Source organism: Apostichopus japonicus, chromosome 2 (assembly GCF_037975245.1).
Source record: "Apostichopus japonicus isolate 1M-3 chromosome 2, ASM3797524v1, whole genome shotgun sequence".
NCBI classification, from domain to species: Eukaryota; Metazoa; Echinodermata; class Holothuroidea; order Aspidochirotida; family Stichopodidae; genus Apostichopus; species Apostichopus japonicus.
The window spans coordinates 5,437,190-5,462,730 of record NC_092562.1 but is presented as its reverse complement, the minus strand read 5'-3'; the positions used below and the strand labels follow the sequence as shown (position 1 = coordinate 5,462,730).

Genomic DNA, 25,541 nt, shown 5'->3' with positions numbered 1-25,541 from the left:
ATTACCTTTAAGTAAAATAACGTATATACGAGTATGTACATGGCTAACTCTAATACTTGAAGGAGTACACTTAATCGTATGGTTGGTGGATAGTATCATAAGTATAGGTTATACTGTACATAACTAACTCTAGTACTTGAAGAAGAACACTTAATCGTATGGTTGGCGTATAGTATCTTAAGTATAGGCTATACTGTACATGACTAACTCTAGTACTTGAAGGGGTTCACTTTAATCGTATGGTTGGCGATTAGTATCTTAAGTATAGGCTAATGTACATGACTAGCTAGTTTAAGAGGAGTGGGGAATCCCCCAAAGAACAGGCGAGTCTTCAAAATAGGAGGATTTGTAAACGAATCAGAAACGCATAAATTATCTGATGCACAATTAAAATTGACCAGAATGAGTACTCGAATATTCACTTGAGTACCCTTCCTAGAAACTAGTACAGACTCGAGACTTTACAACAGACTCTACAGTGTCTATTCTGGATAAAGCCAGTGGCGTAGGAAGGTACTTTTGAGTGGGGGGCTGAAGACTGATGGGCGGTCTGGGGAGTGGTCTTAGCATAGGCGTATGGGACTATTTCAGTTTGGGGGGGCAGAAATTTTTGTGCCCGAAAGTTCCCGTGACACTATCTAAGTGGAGCGCCACCATCGGTTGGCGCGTAGCGTACAAGAAAATTTTTGGCAAAAAATGCCTCTCAGATGGCAGGAAATGGCACTTCTGAGGCCTTGCAAGCCTCAAAACATTCTTTATTTTATAACCTCACGTTTTAGAAATTTACACTTCCCCAAAAATTTGGTAAATTAGAAGAAGAAAAATGGTAACATCACTTTGAAGGGGAAAAATAGGACAGTATATTTTTTAAGCTCCTTTTCAGTTACCGTATTTATTATTTTAACACAGTACTCAGCTACCTCCAGAAAAACATACATTGTTCAACGACACGTAGGCGGGATAATGTCGCTGTGTCAGGTGAGACTGCAATTTGTCTCACAAAAAAAGTATAAAATATAACAAAGAATATGATAAACCTGTACTTCTAGGCTTGTAGGCACCCCCTCCCCCACCCCCTTACCATCCATGAAAAAGGGAAAATGTTTCGTATATACACTCATGTCGGAAATGTCCAGGTGTACAGTTGACTAGTTAGAAAAAAAAATGATCGTGCAAAAAGCGTGGTAGCCCAGATGAGCTGCGCTTACGGTTGTGTTACACGGAAATATTCGGGCATCATGATGCTAAATAAAGTAAACATGGAATTGTCGGGCAAAACTTTGAAAAAGATCCGGGCAAGCTACTGCATATTTATAAAAAAAAATCTCCTCTTAGGCTGCCCGAATTTTTTAGGACTTTTGCCCGAATTTCTTGTCCTCTGGAAATTACGGGGCAGTCTGCCCCGCCTCGTACGTCTATGGGTCTAAGGGGAGGGGGTGTCCCTCTCCCCTTTGAATTTTTTCCATTTCCAGGTAGCCTCAGATGCAATTTGGTGCAATATAGCACACTTCAACACCCACTCCATTTTGTAAACTTAATTTTGTATTTTCACCTGGCCTTAGATGCAATTTGGTGCTCCAAATGATTTTTTTTTCTCATTTGGAAATGAAAAAGGGGTTTTCAGACTTGCGGAGCGGGGGGCGGAATGATACTTCCGCCCCTCCACATTTTTCACAGCCCCCCCGGTTCCTACGCCCTTGGATAAAGCAGAGCGGTCGTCACCGCATCCTGACGTCACGTGACCCACACCAGTGACAATACACATTCCCAATTACAATCATGAAACAGTTCTATGCAAACTGAATAATCTGCTTTACTGTAACTAGTCGTTACTAAATCTTCTAATGAATGAAATACATTAACGATTGTTACATTTAGAAGTTCAGGCTGTACTTGTAAAATTCGAATAAAATTATCGATTTGCAATATAATTCGGAAAGTCGGTAACTTGCCATTTCTTTCTAAATTTTAAATGTCAAATCTGATAACTAATCAAATCGCAAATTTCCTGACATTTTGTTGGGATTTGTCTAAAGATTTGAGTCTTGTTAACTGTTATAAAACGCTTATACAGAGGCCTATTACATAGAGGTTAATATGTTACTGTTAGATGAGGTGAGGAAGTCCGCACCAGAGTAAAAACAATTATAGCCAAATTATAACGTGAAATTGATTGTATTATCCTTTCTGTTATAAGTATTGAAATTCAATTTCATGTCAAACGTCATATTTTAATTAGCAGAGGTTACCCTATTACTTTAGTGTATGTTATACGAATCCTATACGTGACTGCATGCGACATTTTACATTCAACTACAAACCCACAGTATTCCATTTCGGCGACTTTTGTTTTGGAATGTTCAAATGCCATAACTGTAGAGGTCTTATCAAACTGAAATAGGGAACCAAAAACTGTCCTGTGAAATAGAATGCACACTCCACGTATGAACTATTCCTACCTAAATCCGATAATGTACATTGAATCTTATAATGCAAACTCGATCTTCTTGTATTAGGTTGGTTATTGACAGTAATTATCGGCGTTCCACAGAGACCAATGTTGTCCACATCCCCGTATTACTCCTGGGGACAGTCGTTTTAATTACGTGTTGTGATATACATTTCTCACGGGGAAAGAAAGCGATGAAAAGAAGGAGATACATTATAATAAGGGTAAGGACTCATGTGTTACTTTAAATATAGCGGTTCGGTTCATTCACTTTCGCGATGAAAAATCGGGAAGAATTGAAGCTTGACACCTTTCTTAGTGCGTGGATAATTTCATCTGAATTTCAAGGTTTAATTGTCAAGTGTGTTGAGAGTATCAATTATCATTAATGTCCTCATATTCATCGAATATTGCCTGAGTGACTTTTGTGATAAAGTGGAGTCAATTATTGGCGGATGTATGTGTGTGATATGTAATGCTCTACTACGCTGAAATAACATAGTCCGCCAAATATAGTGGATTGGGTTACTATAGGGATGTGTGGCTTGAAATCGTTTGCATACATACATAAATACATACAAGAATATATATGACCTTAAAAGGAGTTTGCTGGCTGCATTTGTCTCGAAACAGAATGTGTATAGGCTATATATTCCTTAACTCCCCCGTATGCCACCCCTTGTTATTTTGACGTCACCATTTTACAACGAGACGATCAATTAAGACTATTGGTTTAACTTATCAAGACAGTTTTGTAAATGTCACAATTTGATTGATCAAGGAACCTATTAGCTCTATTCTTGACGGTTAAAAACTCACAGAATTTTCCGCTCTATTTCAATGAAAGTCTGATTATGGGATTAGTTGGACTTAATTTTTGATTTACTTTATTCTTGGTTTGTTTATTGTTTTCTCTGACGAAATACAACTAGTTCATATAGCCACAAGAGAAAGCTATACTCCTTTTGCACCCCAATTAAGGCAAATTGCTTTCTTTTATCAATTAGCACGTGGGAAGGAAGAAAGTTAAAACTTGTCAAACTTCCTGCCCAAGGAGACTTTAATACGTGACATCGGCAGTTAGAGAGAATTTATACGCATATAGGCTATATACAAAGTCAGCCTTGCTAGGTTAGGGTTAGCGTTGCTAGGTCATTGACCAAAATTGTTTTCCAATCTGAAATCAGCCTCGAAGGAGGATTTAGGCAAAGTTAATATGACCTAGAATTTAGGAGGAATAAATCCGTCAATTTAGACCAAATTTAGTTCACAGTTAGTTACGTCAAACACATCTTCACTTAGGGAAAGGATTATATAGCTAAGTTTATAAGTTTCTGAGAATTTGAAGAAGAAATATCAAAGGACGGTTACACAAAACTGTGAGTAACAGTCAATAATGAACGCCCACGGATCACCTTTGAAATGAATTATTGTGGTTTTATCTGAAATAATGATATTCATTGGGAGTTTGTTTTATTAGTGGCTTTCATCACAATTCTGTGGACTTCATGTGTTCTCTTAGATGTCTATATTAATCACACAGGTATAGATGGCAACAATCTTCCGCTGTTTCTCCGGAATTTGATTGACTTATAATAGAACAGTAAGACTAAGAATGGATTACACTTGTGAATCTTGTCACGGTGATAAGCGAGGACGTGTATAGTTAATATTAATCGGAGCTTCCCACTGCCTCAAACTTATTGACCCCCTCTCCCCCCCCCCACCCTACCGGCCCGCCTTATTGTTTTACTTCATTATATCGAGTATGTCATTCTTTGGACTTGGCAGTTTCCTGGACAGTACGTGATACAGTTTCATATTATCTCCCGCCGTCATTTTGTTTGAGAACCAGCGTATGTATGTACTTCAACCTCGCTTAAACTCGACTTGATAATTCAACAGAAGTTATCTTTCTGTCTTCTTCCTTAGCTTACAGGGTTTCATTTTTACCAACCTCGTTTCACGACCTCAATGTTTATCTGTTGCCATGTATGATATGACAAACCTGTAAATTAAGTTCGATCCATTCGCCCTAAGGTTATGCCGTCCTGCTTTGCAGCTATACGCATCCGTGCTTTGAGTACAGCAGCTGTATCTATCGCCGAGTCATAATCGGGATGCCCAGCAACAGAATTTCATAACCACGCCACCTTTTTTCTCTACTAAAGTGAATTTGAATCCCTGTGTCGGAAGTGGCTTAACATTTATACTAACGATGTAAATATAACATCGTACAAAGGGGAAAAAATTATGCCACAAATTTTAAGTCATATGGAAAGACACCGATAATAACAAAAGATGATATTTCACAAGAACAGAAATATTTAGGTAAAATGTAAAATTGACCTTTGTGCGCAGTCTCGCATTGTCGAGCTGCCATAGCAACGGCAGGTGACCTGTTGGTCGGGTAACTTAGTAACAAACCGTGCATGGCACTCTAAGATCACTCTGACTGGTTTTATTCAATTTGATTGATTTTATGTTTGCTTTTGATGAGCTGACGTCATAATTATTACATAAAGCCACGATCTGTATTCTAAGCTGCAGGTCTAAGTACTCTAAGCGAAAATCAGTTTAAATTATAAGCACGCAAATGGGAAGCGAAGAAAGTATAACTCATTTCTTAGAACCTTAAATATGGTATTGAAATCAAATCTGCCCAGACAGTAAGTCTTTTCGAGTGTCTGTCACTTGCTGATATATATATCAAAATGTAATCTTAGGTTAAGAAAGATGTTTCACTAAAGACCAAGTTACATATTCAGGCATCAAAAAGTCACCATCTTTCCAAAATCTAGACTAATATATACCAATATATATAGAGCATTTCAACATAGTCAACGCCGAATGTGTAAAAGCCAACGACGAAAATCGGCTTACAACATGCCTTGCTACAACAGGCTGTCAACCATTTCTTGAAAATTCTCAGTTTGCAGACTTTAAAGTTGCTCATATGTGATTTGGATGGAAAAAAAACTGCAACTTTTGTTGCGCAAATCTGCATTATGTCAAACAATTTACATTAATGAATGTTGTATCGGAAACAAGAAACCGAACTTGTAACTGGTTTGAACAATGTCTACTCAAGTTTGGTTGAGATCGAATGCAGTTTAAATTAAGGGATCCTATCCAATGGTAGTGGTATAGAGTGACGTCACACGCATCAAATGTAGTAGCTCACTAAAGTATGCATTACGCCAGGCCGCGAAAACCAACAAAAAGTCCACAATTTTGCATAATCGGGGATGACATTAGATACCTAATTAATTACAAGTTTAGTCTTCACACTGCTCAAGCTATAGGTCTTTGTTACCACTCATTGACGCTTTGATCGTAGAAAATTCATGGATAGTCCCTGCCTATTTTTAAGTTTTCAATAGACAACGTTTAAAACAGGTATACATGTTATGGTATATTTAGTGAACTGTTTACCAGAGGGAATGGGATGGTGAGGTTTGGACCCTTGAGTTAATTATGGGGAGGGGCTGCGCCCCCCCCCCCCATTAGAAATATACGTGGTTACATCCCTTCGCTTGAAGTGGTTTTTCATATCGCTCGTCTCAAAGTAAACAACTCTTACCGTTGTTTGCATTTTTTAAATATAAGTATAGCTTATATCAACGTCTAAGGAAATCATAAAAAAATCACGAGTGTTTGTGGATTTTTTATGTAGACCTATATAAATACATGCACGCAATATAGGCTATCAGACATTTTATGTATCTTCGCTATTGTGATCAGCGCCGCTAACATACAATATCAATTCGAATCGGATGATATAAATCATAGCACTTGTGAACGTTGCATTATCAGTTCACAATTATTAATTATTAACCTTCTACTGTAGCTCAAAGAAACATAAACTATCGATTAAATACTTTAATATTTTACCATCATATAAGCCTAGTCATTTTTCAGCGAGTTAGTTTAAGAAATTTTGCAATTATTGTCTTGTTCATATTTTGGGTGGTTAAATATTGGCTTTCTCATTGATTGCCCTATATTCCAAGAAACGAGTACATAAATACTGGGCAAATAGTGTATGGATAGGTCTTATAATTACACTGGTAGGATGGACTTTATACAATGCGTTAAAAGTGCTTTCTCAACAAGATTGTTGTTTCTATACACTTGTAGCCTTCTACCACATATACCATTATAGGCGCAACATCAGTGGCGGAGCTAGGGGTATTGGTCAAGGGGGGCGAGAATGGTCTGTAGGGGCGCTTTCGACACTATCTAAGCGGAGCGCCACCACAGGTTGGCGCGGAGCGTACAAAAATTTTTTGAGTAAAGATACTCCCTAGATCGCCGGAAATGACCCTTTCCTGGCTTTGCTAATTTGCAGATAAACGAAGAATAAATAGGTGTCATCGCCAACAAGATGTGACAAATGTCAATAGGTAGACGAGAGCGCAATAAAAAAGTCTATAATCGCGAAAAAGGAAAAAGTGACAAAAAGCTAGAAAGGGCGCCAGCAGTCCATTTGAGTCCGTCATGGGGAGGGGGGGGGGCATCCGCCCCCTGACTGTATGGACGCTCCGCCACTGCACAACGTGTATTCTATACTTTTTCATATTAATTTCATAACTGAAGATTTTATATAAAACTCGAGAAGGCTCGTTACCTTCTTATCCTAGGCAAAGAATATTGGTTGTATGTAGGTATCAAGTACTTTGTATATATTAGCTCTAGAAAGTAGGATTTCGTTTTGTTTTGATCTTTCATTCATCGTTTTGAACGAACTGAGTATAGTATGCATCCCGGTACATTAAGCAGGACGTAATAGCACATGTACGCATGCCATAGTTGGTATATAGTTGGTATGAATCCCACATTAAGTGGAATACGTAAATTAAGAACTGCAATACAATCCAGCTTTATATAATTTGCTAAACACGTCATTATTAACTATATATGATACTCCCTGAATCCAACAAAAAATGAATTAAAGCTCATCTTCACAAAAATACAAGTTGAATGTAAGAACCAAATAACTTCCTTTTTTTCGGGGGGGGGGGGCATTTGATAACAATTATGTTTAATATAGCCTATAGTTCGTCTACAGCTATACAAGAAGCCGTAAGGCTGTACGAAAAAACGTTTGAAATTATTTTCATATTGGTAATATAACAGTTGTTTTCTTCACCGTCGCCATGGGTATGTCTTAATTTAACCAATAATGTTGCTTGTTCTTAGCCTACATTCCCGGAAATTCAAGACCAAAATGCAAACAATTGTTCATATTTATTCAGTGCGGGACCATGCCAACATAATGTCAAAAGTTTCATCAAAAGAAAGTCCCCCCACTAAAAGAAAACAAAGATGTATGCGCCTGTCAAAATACAGAATGTTGCTAAGTTCGATTTGATGAAGAATATGCATTAACGGAATATAAAATATTGTCCATTAAAAACTAGAAGCGTGTCCCGCGTAATATTGTCTTGATAGAGTTTTAATTAACTGCATGCTGGCCATGAATTAATTTAGTTTACAGATGAATTCGAGACCAATAGTCTGATTGATTTTCTATTAATATATTGTCAAACCTCATATTCGGGCGCCTTCATGTTGGTTCTGAACGGTCTGAACGGTATCATATACAATTCTCGCTTAATAAAGTTAAACCATTTTTTTCAAGTACTTACCTTGAAGTTCGTCAAATCTGTTCAAGTGAAATTAAACAGATGCTAAGAATACTTAACCAGGCCAATATCAATGTTTAATAAATTCATTAAGACGTACTCTAACGAAATAATGAGTCATATTCCTTAACTGAATTTGAGTATTTGAACAATTTAAAGAATAAGTATAAGATAAGTCGTAAGAATTTATACGGCGAGGAAGGGACTGTAATCGGCCTGGAAAACGAGGAGGGGTAAGGGAGGGGAAAAGGGAGGGTGAAGATGGAGGGGAGGAGAGGAGAGATGTGGGGGAGAGGGGGCAGGTAGATGAGGAGGTAGGGGAGGAAGGGATTGGAAGCGACTTGGATGAAAGAGGGGAAGGGAGAAAAGAAGAGGGGGAATGAGGTTGCGGAGAGGAGAGAGAGAGGGGAGCATGGGTGAGAGGGGAGAAGGGAGAAGGGAGAGGGGATGAAGGTTGGGGAGAAGAGAGAGAGGGAGCATAGGTGAGAGGGCAAGGGGAGGAGGGGAAGGGAGAGGGGAAGCAGGTAGGGGAGAAGAGAGAGGGGTGTTTGGTGAGAGGGGAGGGGAGAGGAGGGAGAGGGAGGAATTGGGCAGGAGTGCAAATGACATTAATCTTGATTTCTATGACTAGATCATTTCATGAGAGTGGAGGATGAGTCTTATGTCTATTATTATGTCATACATGGATGTCATATTGACGAATTACAATATGGATAATGGCAATAAAATACGAGTGTAGAGTGTCACAGGACCTCGTTGGTCGTTGTATACGTTGTAGAAATGAGGTGAAGAGGATGGCAGGCTCGTTCGTTGATCAAACGTTATCCCTAATTCAAGGCTGACGTTATATGTGCTCTGTATAAAGAACATGCCCGCGTGTATTTGTGCAAGTTCAAAGAACGTTGTTTGATTTGAGACCGTTATTGTTCCCCATCCAATGAAATTTAACTGTAGAAACACTATGTATGATTCTGTATACGACCCCCCCCCCTTCCCATCGTATCCACCCCCAACCCCTCATATTGGCCTCTAAACTGTGATCTCTCCAAACAATCTTATCGACTGTCTGCCTCTCCCCAAAGTAGTTTGTATACCTTTCTGCTTTCTGCTTTATTATGCTTACAGGACTGATCAGAATTACGACAGTACGAAAGCAGAATAGATTATTGTAAACTCGGAAATGAAATAACCATATGTCACACATATATGTCACACGTGTATAGTGGGAGGCTTATTTTTGTTAAATGTTCAACATGTCAACTCCTGAACCGAACTTCTTTCGGCCTCTGCAGTGGAATTGAACGTGAACTACAAAATCATTTTTGATGCCATTTCCTTCCAAGCTGTTCTGTTGGTATTCTCATATGTGGTGTCTTTGATATAAGCAACGTGATCCATATACGTGTTTAGTATAATTAAGAATTTGATGTCAGCTTTTTGACTCATCCCTCCCGAGTGGCTTTTCATCAACTCAACACAAATATGTCCATTGTTTTCATGTGACGTCACACATACTGCATAAGAAGTCAAATCAAATAGTCTTGTATAGGCCTATACCCGTTCATATTTTGAAATGGTGGATGTAAAAACAAACTTTGATTAAAGTTTGAGTCCGGATTAGCTATTGTATTCCGCCTTCATATGGTTAAACTTTACAAGCATCACCGAAGGAAAAATTAATAAATAATTTATGACATTTTATTTTGTCTTACAGCATATTCCGTTCATTATGGCGACATATAGCTGTCTACATTGTAGTGACAAAACTGTAATAACTGTAATTAAAATTAACAATGAATTTTCTTGAGGCTGGTGTTATTTCCTAATATAGACCCAGATATTAAAATGATAAATACAGAATATCTGCAATGAATTTAACAGGAATTTATTATTCAAGGATTCAGTAAATTAGTCAAATAGGGGATTTGTAAATCCTGAAGTCACTGCATCGAACGCCATTCTAGCCAAAAACTTTCTTTAAAATTAAATTTGTTTGTCATTTCCTAGTCAGTATGGCGTTGTTGATTATCTTATGGAGATCACTAACGATAGATGATGTCAGGACTTTAAGATATTAACCAAGAAAATATCATGATGCGCCATAAAATGGTATTATTATTATAAGTATGAGTGGATTCAAATCTATAATCCCAACTGAAAGTGGATTAAAAATCTATAATCCCTAATTTATCAAACCGTGTTTAATGACGTAGTTTTAAATCAAGTCCAGATATCTCGAGTCCCAGACAACTCCGCGTCCACTTTGGTCCGAATTCTGGGTCCGAGTCCGAGTTTAATAATTGGTATATAGTTGTTACTAAGTACTATACCGCTCTATTATTAATTAAATTTGTTATATTATAATTAACTTCATGCGGCGATTAACATGTTAGAAGATATACATTTCGGGGGGGGGGGGGGTTCTTCTTCTATCTATATGGCATGTTCTGATATTTTGTTTCATTACCAAGGAAACCAGCCAGGTAAATTTCTAATATTGTCCAAACTACAATCACAAATGGCTTTCTACATATAAAACGTTCATAAGGATATGCAAACTGAAGGATTGCCAACGTTTAATATAATAATATTGTAATATTTTTAATATATAGAACATTCAGAATGGTGTACCAAAATTAAGTTTGATTAACTTACAGAGGATGAACTTGAAATACAACATACTACTTTCAGACACAGTACAAAAGGCAGAAATCGCGGCTATATAAACAAATAAGAGAAAATAAACAAACAATTGAAATCTGATATAAATAAAATAAACGTTATTCCTTGACCAAAATTTTGTTCCCACCATTATTGAGTTACTGTATAAGAGATTTGAGGGAGTACATCAGTTCAATTTAATTGAAGACACAAGTTGTGTATATCTCAGTTTCGCGACATTCCAATCTACTAGTTTACGTTTTCCTGCAGAAATTTACTAACCTTTCAGCCCTGAGGAAACCTCAATTTCTCAAAGAAAACAGCTGCAGACTATGAGGTACAGGGAGGTATTTGTATAGAAGGGGAGTGATTTCTTTCAAAAGTACTTCATTATTTAATCGATATTTTTTAATCAGAAGCTATTACATATTTTGTTAATAATTATACAAAAATTTCATAGAGCCGATATAATTGATAATTAATGTTTTCATTTCACCCCTGTGACAACTATGATAAACAAAACAAAAATTATTTATGTGACTTGCGATTTTCAAATGAAAGAGAGTGACTTCGGAAATTGTTTACAACAGACGTCGACTTTAAATAGATGGGAGTTTCTTGTCATCTATATAGCCAGTGCAAGTAACGAGAGTTGTTGTGTCTGTTAAGTGTAGCCTATAACAGGTTGCTAGTGATATACGACTCGAATAGAACGAAACTTCATTTATGACCTGCACGGCTTACACGCTCAAATAGCGAAGTCGTAATTTTGGGATCGTTAAAATTGAGAGTTTATCGTTCACTTTTGACTTTGACATCTCTCGCATATGGTGACAGACCTGTATACCGTGTTTCAAGATTGCCTCTCTCCGCGATTTATTTTGTTGCCATAGTAACGACACTCAGAAAGCCATTGCACGTTTCCGAATCATCAGACCGATGTGACTTTTATGTTTACATAGCATTTTGCATTGGTTAGATAAGGAAACAATAAAAAAAATAATAAAAAAAATGTGTCCATGGTTCTCTTTTAAAGGTAAGAAAATGTCTTCAGGATATGATACCCTGAAATAAGGTAAAGTTACATTTTATTACCAAACTTATACACACTTAGACACTTGTGTCCAAATTGATTATTCTTTCGAGGGAGTTTAGTTTCACTCTCGTTCCAATAGTGATCTCAACTTATATATAGCTGAAGGCTCTTTAAACTGGTATTTCCAATCTGGTACAGTATATATATATATATATATATATATATATATATATATATATATATATATATATATATACGGGAATTTACTGAAGACAAAATTATTTAGTCACTCGTCGAAGAGCCATCATTGTCGGCAATTCTGTTAGATTTAGACCTTTACCATTACAATAAATCCAAAGATTATGTTTATCTTTCTCATCCTTAATTAATCACTGTTTAGTTTAAGTAAAAGCTCCTTGCGTGACGAAATCGTGAAAAGAAGCATCTTTGGCCTCAAAATTACAAACAAGATACTTTGCGATAGAGGTCGGTTCCTGCTTTGTGTCTGAACGAAAGAGGTACTGTGGACTCAGTCTCTTCCAAAAATATTTTGTTTTTCACGAGGTCAAAAATGCATCTGAAGTGAAAGGTTTATCTCATGTTTATTAGCGATTAGACGTTTTTTTTTTAAGAGCTTTTCGGTTATTCTTACTTTAACGTACGGTTATTAAGACTCTCTTTCAACGATAAGTATAGTGAATTGAAATGACGTAATCAGCTCAAAAGGGAAATTAAAGCAACTTATGGACGAAGTAATGAAAAAGACCAAACTGACTGAGTAGATTTAAATGAATACCGAAAATTGTGAAATCCTTAAAATTTTATTTTTTCGATCAGTGAATTTGTCCTTTCTCTTAAAATAAGTGAGGCGACTAGTTTAAATATACTACTTCTGAATACAAGTTTCAAACAATAGCCTCTGAACAATAACTCCAAACACTTTACGACAAGAACCCCATCAGCCATACACTAAATTTATACTTATTTAAGCGGATACACCTGACCGGTTCCTTTTTTATTCTTTTTTTTTATTATCAATATTCGTTTTCGTTATTCCCAAATTTCACGGCATTTAAACAATTTTTCCCCAGAGTAGGGGGATATTTCTTTATTTTTTTTCTTTATTCATCGCGCATTAGCGTGTTTTAAACCAAGGACGTATAACACCTTATCTTTCATAAAGGTATACATTGATAATACCAAAAAATATATATAAAACCATTAAACAAACCATTCTTATTGATCAATATCGTTCGACTATGAAATCATTTACTATACCTGATTCCTAAAAGTCTTTGTTACCACAACAAAGATTATAAACATTCATTTTTTTTTGCACCTTTTACTGAATTCCGCATTTTGCTGTCAATCTTTCGGAAATTTTAAACGGTTTTCCCTTTCTTTATTTCATTCTTATGTCCTCTTCTTTTATTTTTTTTCTTTGCATTTTGTCAATGCGCTTAAGAGTTTAACTTTCAAATCTCTGTAATTGCGTTGAAGTATGAAAGGAAGGATAAATTGTTGCCGTAGATATAGCGAGAGTCTTGGAGCGAAAACTAATACGGTTGTCAACGACGTTTCCAACAAGTTGCAAGTGTAAATAAAGCTAAAAGCTTTAAGGTTGATTTGTAAAGTTGACTGACTAAATGAAGCGAACATAAAGGCATTCGTGCATTTGCTTCAGTGGATAAGAGATTATAAGCGTCAATTACCTTACAGGTTCCTTGAGATATATATATATATATATATATATATATATATATTTATTCATTATATATTTCTTCTTTTTTCAAATTTACGAATATACATATACATTAATAAATATAAATATAATATTCATTTAATGTTGGTTGTTTTCATTTTGTTTTTAATAATATTCTAGTATTTTCACACACAAAAAAAAAACTACGTATTTTTATTTTAAAGTCATTTGTGCCTAGACACTGTCAGAGATATTTAAATTCGCGATACCGAATAGACTTCAAGTTCAAATATAATCTGGTTGATATCGTGTTGACATTTCATAAAGCTCTCCAATTCTCTGAGCTGAGCATTTAAATGTCAGCTTCCGTATGGGCGGGGACCTCGTTATGTGATACGGTCGTTGTCTAAGACCGTTCGCCGGCGATATGCATACACGGTTTCTCCTTTCCGTCGGAGTAACAAAATAATGAAGTTACAAACCAGAAAGCGCGTTGCTAACTTTCAAAAGTCAAATATACCTTATAGATATTTGGTTATTTTACATAGTAAGTTTATCATTTGCTAAACTGGTGTTAGAAAGTTCATAGCACTTTTTTTTTGCATAATTCTCAAAACTATTAAAATGATATCTAATACTATATTTGTCATATATTTGTCATATATTTGTCATATATTTGTCATATAGGCTATTTGTCATTCGTGAAGACTTTCTTGGAAACGGTGGAAACGAGTTGGGCAAGTTTGGTCTCTGACGTGTAGAGACAAAGAACATAATTAAAACTGAAGTAATTAATGGTATATAAAGTACGCGATTGATTACATATAGGTTTATCATACCACAAGTTTTTATATTGTTTAGTGTTGTTTGCAGTTATATCATCATTGTTCTCTTGTCTTGGAGTAGAAACTACAAGTGGTTTGTTGGTGAAAGGAGGGGGATGGGAGGGAGGAGAGGGGGTGGGGGAGGGTTAAGCAAACCGAGCAGATATAAGAAGTAAACGATAAAAGCTGAGTGAGTGGTACAAACCAGCTCTTAGTATACTATGACAGTCCAAGCCACGATCACCTATACATCGTACAGTATTTAGGACGAGCCAGTTGATAACTTTATATTCTGGCGACATCAGAAATTGATGAATTAATAGTGTGTAAGCCATTTTATCAATTTCAATTGTGGCTATAATCAAGGTTATAGACAAAGGAACCAAACGAACCAAAAACGTCATAGAAATTTATAGCATCTATGAAAGTTGCATGTTCGTTTATCATAGTTTTGGGGGTATTTCTTCAAATGTCTTTTTTCTTCTTTTTTTGTACAAATGTTTTGCTTCCAACAATCAAATCAAACTTCGAAACAAGTTATGTAAAGCATTTTTGTCACGAGTGCTAAAACAATTAGAATCTTTGGTACAAGCTCATGGCAATTATTAACCAGTTATAAAATTCTTGCGGTACACCAAATATTTTGCAACCTATAGTCAAGCCCTTTTAAAAGTCAATCGGTTGAGCCATTACATTTTCTTTTATTCCTAATCCATTTTGTTTGAGACTGTGGTACGTTTTGTTGAAATGAGAGAAAGATAACCTTTTTCAAGAATACTTGAAGCATTTAAGACGCCAACAGTTTTGCGTTTGAAAATGAAAGTGCTAATGATTATTCATGAGGCTGATCTGAATCTGAGAAGTAAAGGACGGAAATGGAAATAGTTGAGGAACGTGATGCCTAAAAGTCAAGTGGCTTTCATCTTACACAACAACAATAGGAAGTGGTTCATTTTCGAAGGATTTATTTTATAACTTTTCATTTCTTAACCTTGATTGCACACTGGCTATCAAGAATTCAATGCATAGTATTATTAACATCTAAAGTACTTCATGTTCACGTATAAGGATGACAGATAGAATAATATATATAAACATAAATAATATAATAAATGACAGATAGACATAACTTGTCAGAATTTTTAATTTGTGCATATTTTGCATTTTGCGTGACTTTATCAACTTTTCAAGATGATTTTAACTTCTTCTGTTTTGCAGAATTACGAAGAGACATTAATTTGAAACATGTCAATTTTTTTGTTAGGATAAAGTCACCTCCCCGTGAACTTCTCAAACTGACAGACTGAAGTGTATGTATATGTATATGTGTATGTGTATATATATATATATATATATATAGGCTATATATATATATATATATGTATATATATATATGTATATATATATGTATATATATATATATATATACATATACATATACATAACTATGTTAAATATATATATATATTTATATATATATATATACATATACATAACTGTGTTAAATATATATATATATATATATATATATATATAATAATAAAATATTTATATATATATATATATCTATGTTAAATATATTTATAGATTTCACGTCATATATATATATATATATACATATACATAACTATGTTAAATATATATATAATAATATATATATATATATATATATATATATATAATAATAATAAAATATTTATATATATATATATATATATCTATGTTAAATATATTTATAGATTTCACGTCTTGCGAATCAGAAAGCACACTGTGTGATCACGACTTTCTATGAAAGGCATTCACTAATTTTTATAGTATGCGAATACTTAAAGAATGTGTTACTCGACAAAAGATAGATTATTATCTGTATTCTGTGCTTGTTATTTGTCCCTAGCTGTTACTTGTCATTCAGCCTCTGAAGAAGATCTTGCCAGGATCGAACGTCAAGCCCTCTTACTTTTACACATTCTCTTACACAAGCTCTTTAGTGGTTAAGCAGTTTGCTAACAGTTTTTGTTTTATTTTTATTCTAAATTTAATTTTAAAAATAATAGAGAATTAGTTAATGCTCCTGTATTTACAGTTTCATTCTCATTCTTAATACTTTGGCATTTGAAGTAGCTTTGAGTTTCGTCTTTCACCAAAAAAAAATTCAAGTTTTCCTTCTGTGACTTTACGATATCAATTAGGAACTCATAAATTTATAGAAAATTATAGATTGCCAATTAATGTACTAAATCACGTGACACTTCAAAGAAATGCCGCAGCGGAAAACCGCGAAACCTATTCGTGGAGACGTCACTATTGGCGATCTGTTACATATTTCTGTCTCTGTTTAAAATTCCATTCTTCTTTGACGAACGCACGTTCTTATCGTTCATATACTTTTACAGTAATAATGAATACAATACGATGAATAAATTATTAATTATGATCAAAATTCTTTCGTCTTTGTTCACCTTCCACGACCTGTCAGATTAACTGACGATCCTAGCAATTTAACGGAGAAAAAAACAGACTAAAAAAAATGAGTCCGATATGACTCAATCATGTCCTAATATAGCTTACCTTTAACCGTCACGTATAATCGTTGACATTACTATATCATAATTATTTCGTGCATGACGTCATGGGTAGTACCATTATACCCATCTTATTATGTATAAGCTAGGTTATAAACCATTGTTCTAAAACTGAATAAAATCTCCGAATTAATTTCGACCAGAACGTTGAAAAACGTAACAAGACATCAAAAACGCTTATTTTATTTGCCGAAATAAATTTGAGATGCACGGTACAGCTCGATTACAAATTTATATATAGTTCTTCCTATCCTGAAGTGAGGCTTATTCTCATTATGTTTTTTTTTTATTTCAGCTACAGTCCACTCCTGAAATCAGTTGCTCATTATTCGCGATGGGATTTCTAATTAAATCATAATTTCGTGAACCGAACACCAATAATGTGTGATGTGGTACGTACGGATATTAAACTGACTGGTCGATTATTATTTTCATGGTTTCTTGACAAAGGTTTTTCCTTTGTAGCCCTACAGCATCTTCGCTGTCTTATATAAGTTCGATTAAAGTTAAGTGACCCGTAGTGCATAATAATAGGACAACATATGGCGAGTATACCTCGATAATAAGAAAGAAATCAACTCCCACGTTTTTTTTTTTTTGTGTAAATACTGTTATTAAATGTTTATTGCATATTACAGAAGACTTTGAAGATTTTTGATCATTTTATCAACGAATTTATGACACAAACGATATGAAGCAGCAAGTAGCTGTAACCTCTAATAACCTTTGACCTGGTCAGAGGGATGCAGAAGCGGTTACAAGGTCTTGAGAGCAAACAGTGCTGTCGATGAATATTCTAGTAAAATAAAGCAACCAATTGATCAAAGGAAGATATCACGAAGTTGTGTTATGTTTATGGACAGTCGATTAATCAATATATCAACCAGTTGTATAAGTAAGCGCTCATCAATATACAAAATTAACGACATGATACCAAACTTTCAAGCTTCTCCAAATAGCCTACAAAACCTACAAAAGTCTACAAAACCGTGCAACAAAAACATGGAATCTTCTAACGAACGATTTAATGAGTAAAAAGTCAGTCACATCCTTTCAGAAGTGGTTTTGCAAGGAAATAATAGCTAGTTACTGACTACTATCAAATTATACCTGTATGTAATTACTATATATATATATTGAACATTTAATTTGTATTTATATTTATGTATATGTATATATACATATACATATTTTTTTTTTCTTTTTTTCTTTCTTCAGGGAATCTTCCACATTGTTAAGCTTTTAAGCTTTATGGAAGACTTCCCTCCACTTTGTACTTTTGTGGCAAATACAAATAAATAAATAAATAAAATAGCTTATTTCTTTTTTAAACACCCTTCCCAAGCCAAATGACATATCCACCGTACATAGGAATCATAAAAACATGTTTGAATGTTACAGAATTTCCATTCCCAAATCAACCAATGCATATAGAGCGACAAACGCCCAAAACAGGAAGTTATACAAGCGTCTTGATATTATATACCGGATGTTGATTCAGACTTTTCTTTGCTTACATGATCAATCATATTTTTATTCCAGAGTTTACGATATTAAGTTGTTGTATCTTTTTCGTTAGAGGGCAAACTGACAATCTTATCAATCACAGAAAATTAAAATGAAACAAAAAGTATGAAGAAAAAAAGATTCGCGGCGTATTTTTTTGTCTCCAGTTTCGATACCTGTTGGCAGATCTCTTAGTTAGAAGATTTTGCCAAAAGGGGAACTGTTGGTGGTAAAACAAACTTGCTTTAACTAATATTTACCATGATTTTGACCAAGCTTTCCTACGGTAAACACGGATTTTGGATCGTTAAGCATGTAAGACAACGAATTTAGACAATCAAGCTATGGTTACTAAGGCTAAATTTGAATTTTGACACTTTCATTAGTCAGCGGGTCGCATAATATAATACAACTTAGACTTATCTAATATGTCGATTGAGACTTGACAATAAATCATCCCACGAGAAAGCAATATCAATATATATTGCCTGAATATTAAGGATTTTTCATAAATTTCTGCCGTGATTTTTTTTTTACAATTCGGCAGGACATTTATGGAAAATTGTTTGTGTAATAACAACGAAAATGTTTTTGTATACATTTATGTATATGCTTAGCAATATGGTTTCATCATATTCATAAAATCAAAACTTAAACAGACAGTTATAAATAATGTCACAGGCGTTTGATTATAGTCAATAACATGGATATGTTTCTGCAGGACTTTTGTGAGCTTAACTTGAGGTGACTTTAGGCACAAACCTTGGTAAAATACGTCAAAAAAATAGGTAATATTTGTCAAAAAATAGGTACAATATGTTAAAAAATTGGTAAAATATGTGAAAAAACTGCTATCACTTCGATTTCTATTTTAAAAACATTTGTATTGGTAAGAAATAACTCTTAAATAACTGAGGGTCATTAGTTAACACATATGGTTAAAACATATAGTTAAAACATATAGTTAACACATATAGTTAACACATATAGTTATCACATATAGTTAACACATATAGTTAAAACATATAGTTAACAATATAGTTAACACATATAGTTAACACATATATTTATCACATATAGTTAACACATATATTATCACATAGAGTTATCACATATAGTTAACACAAATAGTTAACACATATAGTTAACACATATAGTTAACACATATAGTTTACACATGTAGTTAACACATATAGTTTACACATATAGTTAACACATATAGTTAACACATATTAGTTAACAAGGCTAATACAGAGACCACTGAGTCAGATCCTAAGATACAACTTAAACTCAATAGGCCATAGAATATATTTACGACCTCAAAACAACATCATTTACAATACATTAACATCACGGGAAATTGTGCTTTAATTTCTGTTGATCACTTAGTTGAAGCTAAAGTGATAGTTTGGTTAAGTTATTGCACTTTATTAAATCAATGGATTAACATTAGTATTAACATAGAGCCGACATCATCAATCAATTTAGTATTAAATGAGCATTCCATGCAGAGATGCAGCATTTCATATGGTGAATACCATGGTGAATATTCTGAGAACCAAATGGATATTTTGAAAACTTCCTGTCAACTGACACCCATATTTGATCGCACAAATTTTCCTATTTTTCATGGACAATGGAAAGGAAAGACTTAATTTATGCACTATACGTCATATTATTTTAAGTAACATAGATCATTGTCTATTTCTTTTTTTCTTGAAGAGTCTTTCTTGTAAGGAAACTTTCTAAACAACTATTATTATTTTGGTTTTTGTATAGTATTTCAATGACCCAACAAAACAGCTTAGCAACATAAATTCACGTCTTGACTGAATTTCTGAACTTTTGATTTTATTTTATTGAAACTGTTCTGTCCTTGAAATCGATGATATCTTTCTGATTGATATCTGTGTTGTCTACCTCCAAGCATACTAAAAACGTACCATATTACCACAATAAACAGTATAATGCGAAGACATTTAATACCTGACTTTTACGTTGTGTGCATCATCAGGCTATGTCTGTCTAGGTTTAGATTAATATCGTAAATAAGGTTTTGGATTAACAGAACTGTCGTCAATGTATTCGTCAAAGGAACACATGGACAACGTTTGATAAAACATATCAAAACAGATGTTCCAACTGCATATATATATAATGCGAGCCGGCGTGGGCGGAGGGGGCTGGACTCCGGAGGGAGACGGGAAGAGAGAGGAGGGGTATGGGCATGGGTTGGGGCGGAGGGGCTGGACTGAGGGCGAGTGTTAGAGGAGAGAGGAGGGGTATGGGTTGGGGTGGGGGGCTGGACGGAGGGAGACGGGAAGAGAGAGGAGGGGCATGGGCATGGGTTGGGGCGGCGGGGCTAGACGGAGGGCGAGCGGTAGAGGAGAGAAGAGGGGTATGGGGTGGGGGGAGGGGGACGGTAAGAGGATAAAGGAGGGGTATGGGAATGGGTTGCGGGTAGGGTGAGGACGGAGGACAGGTATCTCTATTCTATCACATATTGATGCGAGTGGTTTCATGTCTGTTATATCTTTGGCTAACGCAGTTTTAATAAACATTCCCACAGGTAGACAACAATTTTACACTTTCACATTGAATATAAGTGTATAAAGTAGCCTAATACCGTATAGATGTATAAGTATGAGGAAAAGCTGCGGGCGTAACGTTACAGCCCATGGAAATTATGAGATACACATACAGATGTAGGCTAACAGACGAACTAACTAACACTTATCATATATTTGTCATGGATGAGAAAAAGGGTAGGTCGGCACGCAAATCAAGCACGCATTTTAAGTAACCACCGTGAGGCCTTACCTGACCTTTCTTTATTTGGTTTTCCTACGACTTTACTCTCCCGACTTCTTTCGATTACTTTTACTTTGATAAGAAACAGATTCAACAAATATTCGTTAACTGCTTCTCATCTGTATAATATAGAGAGATACCGACTTCTTTCGTCGCACTTACATTTATTTCCTTTGAAAGAAAGCTGCAATTTATTTCACAAAAAAGGGCAATAATTCTGAAGGACGACGGTTTAATGAAAACTACTTGAACTGGTAGAACTAAACCGTTAATCATAAACCCATCCAAATTCGGTTCCTAAAGGTAGATTACTTGAACGAGTCTACTCTCTCTTTGAAATCAGACCTTTGCAATGGCTAAGCTGTTGAGCACCACACTCAAACTTTATTACATCGAGTATTAATATCCTTCCTCAGCAGCTTGACGTCAAAATTAAGCGCACGTGACTGTGACAGTCCACTGCTCTTGGGTTTCGCATTTGTCCAAAAATTGAAATTAGTCTGCTAGAGAATTTTCCGAAGTTTGTCTTAATATATTAAAGTGATAGGTTACGTTTTGGGGTCGTACGTAATTATTTACAATTGTCTCCAGTAATTTACAGTTGTCAGCGTCGATATTGTCAGCGTCGATATTATCAGCGTCGATATTGTCAGCGTCGTCATTGGCAGCGTCGGCATTGTCAGCGTCGCTATTCTCAGCGTCGCTATTCTCAGCATCGATATTGTCCTAATCGACATTGTTGGCGCCACCATTGTCAGCGTCGGCATTGTTAGCGTCGCCATTGTCAGAGTCGATATTGTCATAATCGACATTGTTAGCGTCGCCATTGTCAGCGTCGTTATTGTCAGCGTCGCCATTGTCAGAGTCGGCATTGTCAGCGTCACTATTCTCAGCGTCGTCATTGTCAGCGTCGGCATTGTCATAGCGTCGCTATTCTCAGCGTCGCCATTGTAAGCATAGCTATAGATAGAGTTGTCATTAACGTTTCATCGTGACGTCATAATCGCATTATAATCTACGCATCTTCATTCTGCTGGTCAGGTCGTTGGTCTGTCTTCGTTTTACCGGTTACACAGTGGGGAGAAATTTACAGTACAGTAAACTTTTGACATCCTATCGTGCATATAACATACAATCTTATTGTCCATATTTATAATCGATTGATTGACATAAAATCAATGCTTTACTTATATTTTCAATCCAATTTTAAGCCAAGTTTATGCGTTAACATTTGGTTCCCTTTTAGCGATATTGGATATTCATAATCCATAGAAACCATCATAAATTAAGGTAATCAATGAGTGTTTTCAGAAATGAACACAATATCTAACATTGTGAAGCCTTCCAGTGTGTTTTCTGATTTGGTATGTTCTTAATTACTAATTATATTTTTTTTTAAATAATTGAAAAGACCAAATTTTCTAGATCCAGAAAAAATAACAAATTACTCTCTATGCATGATTAACGTTTTGTTATGAAATTTGCAGCTGAGTTTTGTTTTCATCTCATGATTTATTTTCCTTGATTTTATTTTAACAATCTGTGAAATGGTAAAAACTTACTCGACCAAGCACAGAAACAAGAAACGCACAAAATCAGACAGTCAACAAATTTAAAAGTTTTTAAAGGCTACTCATTTAAATCCCATAGAAACAAAGACACCGTACACTTCAAGTTACGCTGTACGAAACCCCTGGTTATACCTATAGAGACTAACATATTATCGAGACCGTCCCTGCAGCTTCTCAGTTAATATTAGTGATTTTTTTTTTTTTTTTTAATACTGTCGTCCGTTTGGTTCACAGACGGCGATCACACTGCTAAACTACTTTCTCGTGCTGATGGTTCATTGAATGTATAGAAGATTAGTTCAGTTGATTGATGGTAGTTCACAGCCAAACAGATTGCCTTACTACTCATCACGGCTTACTTCTCGATGAGGCGGGAATATAAAACTGATGCCAAAAGGACCAGGAATGTTGGAATGAAAGCGATAATCGCTTAATAAATCATCTTTTATTTTTTGGCTATATGACTTCATGATATGCGACGTCTCTGCCTACGTTAGAGGAATTGTCGAGATTACATGAATATTCATAGAGCATGTGACGCTTTATTTCTCTACTGATTTTATAAATCCCACGGATTTGCTGGACGACTGTGCCGTCTATTGTTTGGCCTTGGACTGTTAACTGGAGATCATTCAGGAATCTGATGACACGTACGAAAGCAGAAACCTTTGAAACTTGCCGTTAGTTTGTTAAAAGACGATTACATTAGGACGTAGCCAAAGCATTACAGAAGAACTCTTTACTTTCATCCTGGAGGAAGTCAACATTTTTACTCACCTCGAGCAAGAGAAGAGAAAATAATCTGCTCCTGTGTTAGAAGGTAAGGAATTCCTTGTTTGATCCACTCAAGTGTTCAAAATTAGTTTAACATATTATTCCAGAGTTTTATTTATTTATTTATTTTTTGCCCCTCTTTGTAGAAAGCGAAATCAGCATATTATAATATGTTTTTTTTACAATTTGTGCATACTTGACACCAAACATTTTCTAATAAATGGTAAATCTTTCTTATTGAAGCGGCCAGACCAAAGATTACATATGTTATAGAGGGAGAAAGTTCCAAGCTGTTGAACTTATGTTGTATACTGTTACTGTTATGTTGTAATGTTACTGTTATGTTGTAATGAGTGTCCATTGACATAGCCATTATACTTACAGCATCAACAACTAGAACTTCAAGCCGTTTGTTGTGATTGAATAAAGTAGCAATCTCGACAAGCAAACAGTCACAATACACATTTCGGTAACAGTACCATTTATGATTGTTTTATTCTGTCATAAGTTTTTTTTTTTTAATAATAATACTCTACAATGCAAACTGAGGGAGATACCACAGTGGACGAATTGCACAGTGCACTGTTATGTGACAGGAGATACACGCGTTGAGCTCCTTTGAGTCAAACTAAATTACACGTCTCCTTGTTATTTCTGTTCAGTTGTGTCATCATCTTTATATCTTTCGACACTCAGACAGACATATATCATAAATCTTCGAGACACAAGAATATATATAAGAGTGCTTCTCCAATTTGTTTAATCGTTGATACCCTTATGTATGTCACGCTGCAATCTCTCAAATGAAAGTAAGATTTGAGAACATTCGATCCCCGATACATTTATATATATAGATATATATATATATATATACATATATATATATATATATATATATATATATATATATATATATATTAGTACATTGTGATTGCAATTGTGTATATAACTGTCTCAGTCATTAAGACAGGACTCAAGAAAACCACAATAAATGCACTTTGTTCAGCTTAATGTTTGCAATTGATTCTTCTCTCAACTTTCATGTGATGAGCTCAATTGCTCATAATGTTCTTGACAATTCAAATAAGAAATATCGCAAAGTGACAACAGATTTACGTCTCGCTCCCTTGTAGCTGATGGCTAACGGAAAACAGATTTACATTAATAGTTATAGGACAATGACTGGCATAAATGGCATATTTATATTAACAAGAACATATACCCGCCAAGACAACTCTTGCACGGAAGGAACAGGAGAAGGGAGGTTTACAGTTAAGTGGATACTATCTATGGTTGATGTTATGACCAGGGAAATAGGATCTTTTCATAAACCAGTTGCATTAAGTTATAAAAATGTTGCACGGCTGCGTTTCAATGCAGTGGCGTAGGACGGTACTTTTGAGTGGGGGGCCGAAGACTGATGGCCGGCCTGGGGGAGGGGTCTAAGGGGAGGGGTGTCCCCTCCCCCTTTAGAATTTTTTGCATTTCCAGGTGGCCTCAGATGCAATTCGGTGCAATATAGCACACTTCAACACCCACTCCATTTTGTAAACTTAATTTTGTATTTTCACCTGGCCTTAGATGCAATTTGGTGCTCCAAATGAGATTTTTTTTTCTCATTTGGAAATGAAAAAGGGGTTTTCTGACTTGCGGAGCGGGGGGGGGGCGGAATGATACTTCCGCCCCTCCACATTTTTCACTGGGGGGCTGGCGCCCCCCCCCCCCAGCCCCCCCGGTTCCTACGCCCTTGTTTCAATGGTAACATCGCCTGCATCACATGAATCAATATTCGGAAGACACAATGAAGTTAAATTTGTGTAACCCTGCAGGGTAGAAACAAATCATGGAAAAATTTCTTATTTTTCAAAAAAGGGACTCATTGTGCTAGAATCATATCCTATAGTAGCTATGTTATTGTAATTGCTTGCAAAATTTATTAATGTTTCTGGCAACCGAAAGAAAATGACGTCATCAACT

General features: G+C 35.4%; 2 protein-coding genes across 4 annotated transcripts in view; one reads left to right on the top strand and one right to left on the bottom strand.

Moving 5' to 3' along the window:
• The window catches only part of LOC139975748 (cholecystokinin receptor-like), a 140,036-nt gene that overhangs the window by 16,110 nt on the left and 98,385 nt on the right, over positions 1–25,541 (top strand). For 2 of the 3 annotated variants that reach the window (XM_071983904.1, XM_071983883.1), the window contains exon 2: positions 23,025–23,610. The gene's annotated coding sequence lies outside the window, so the exon portion shown is untranslated. Of the gene's footprint in view, positions 1–17,197; positions 17,295–23,024; positions 23,611–25,541 lie in introns of all 3 variants that reach the window. The other variant, XM_071983893.1, reaches the window with a different exon arrangement.
• The window catches only part of LOC139975765 (galanin receptor 2a-like), a 195,724-nt gene that overhangs the window by 79,870 nt on the left and 90,313 nt on the right, over positions 1–25,541 (bottom strand). The window lies entirely within an intron of this gene.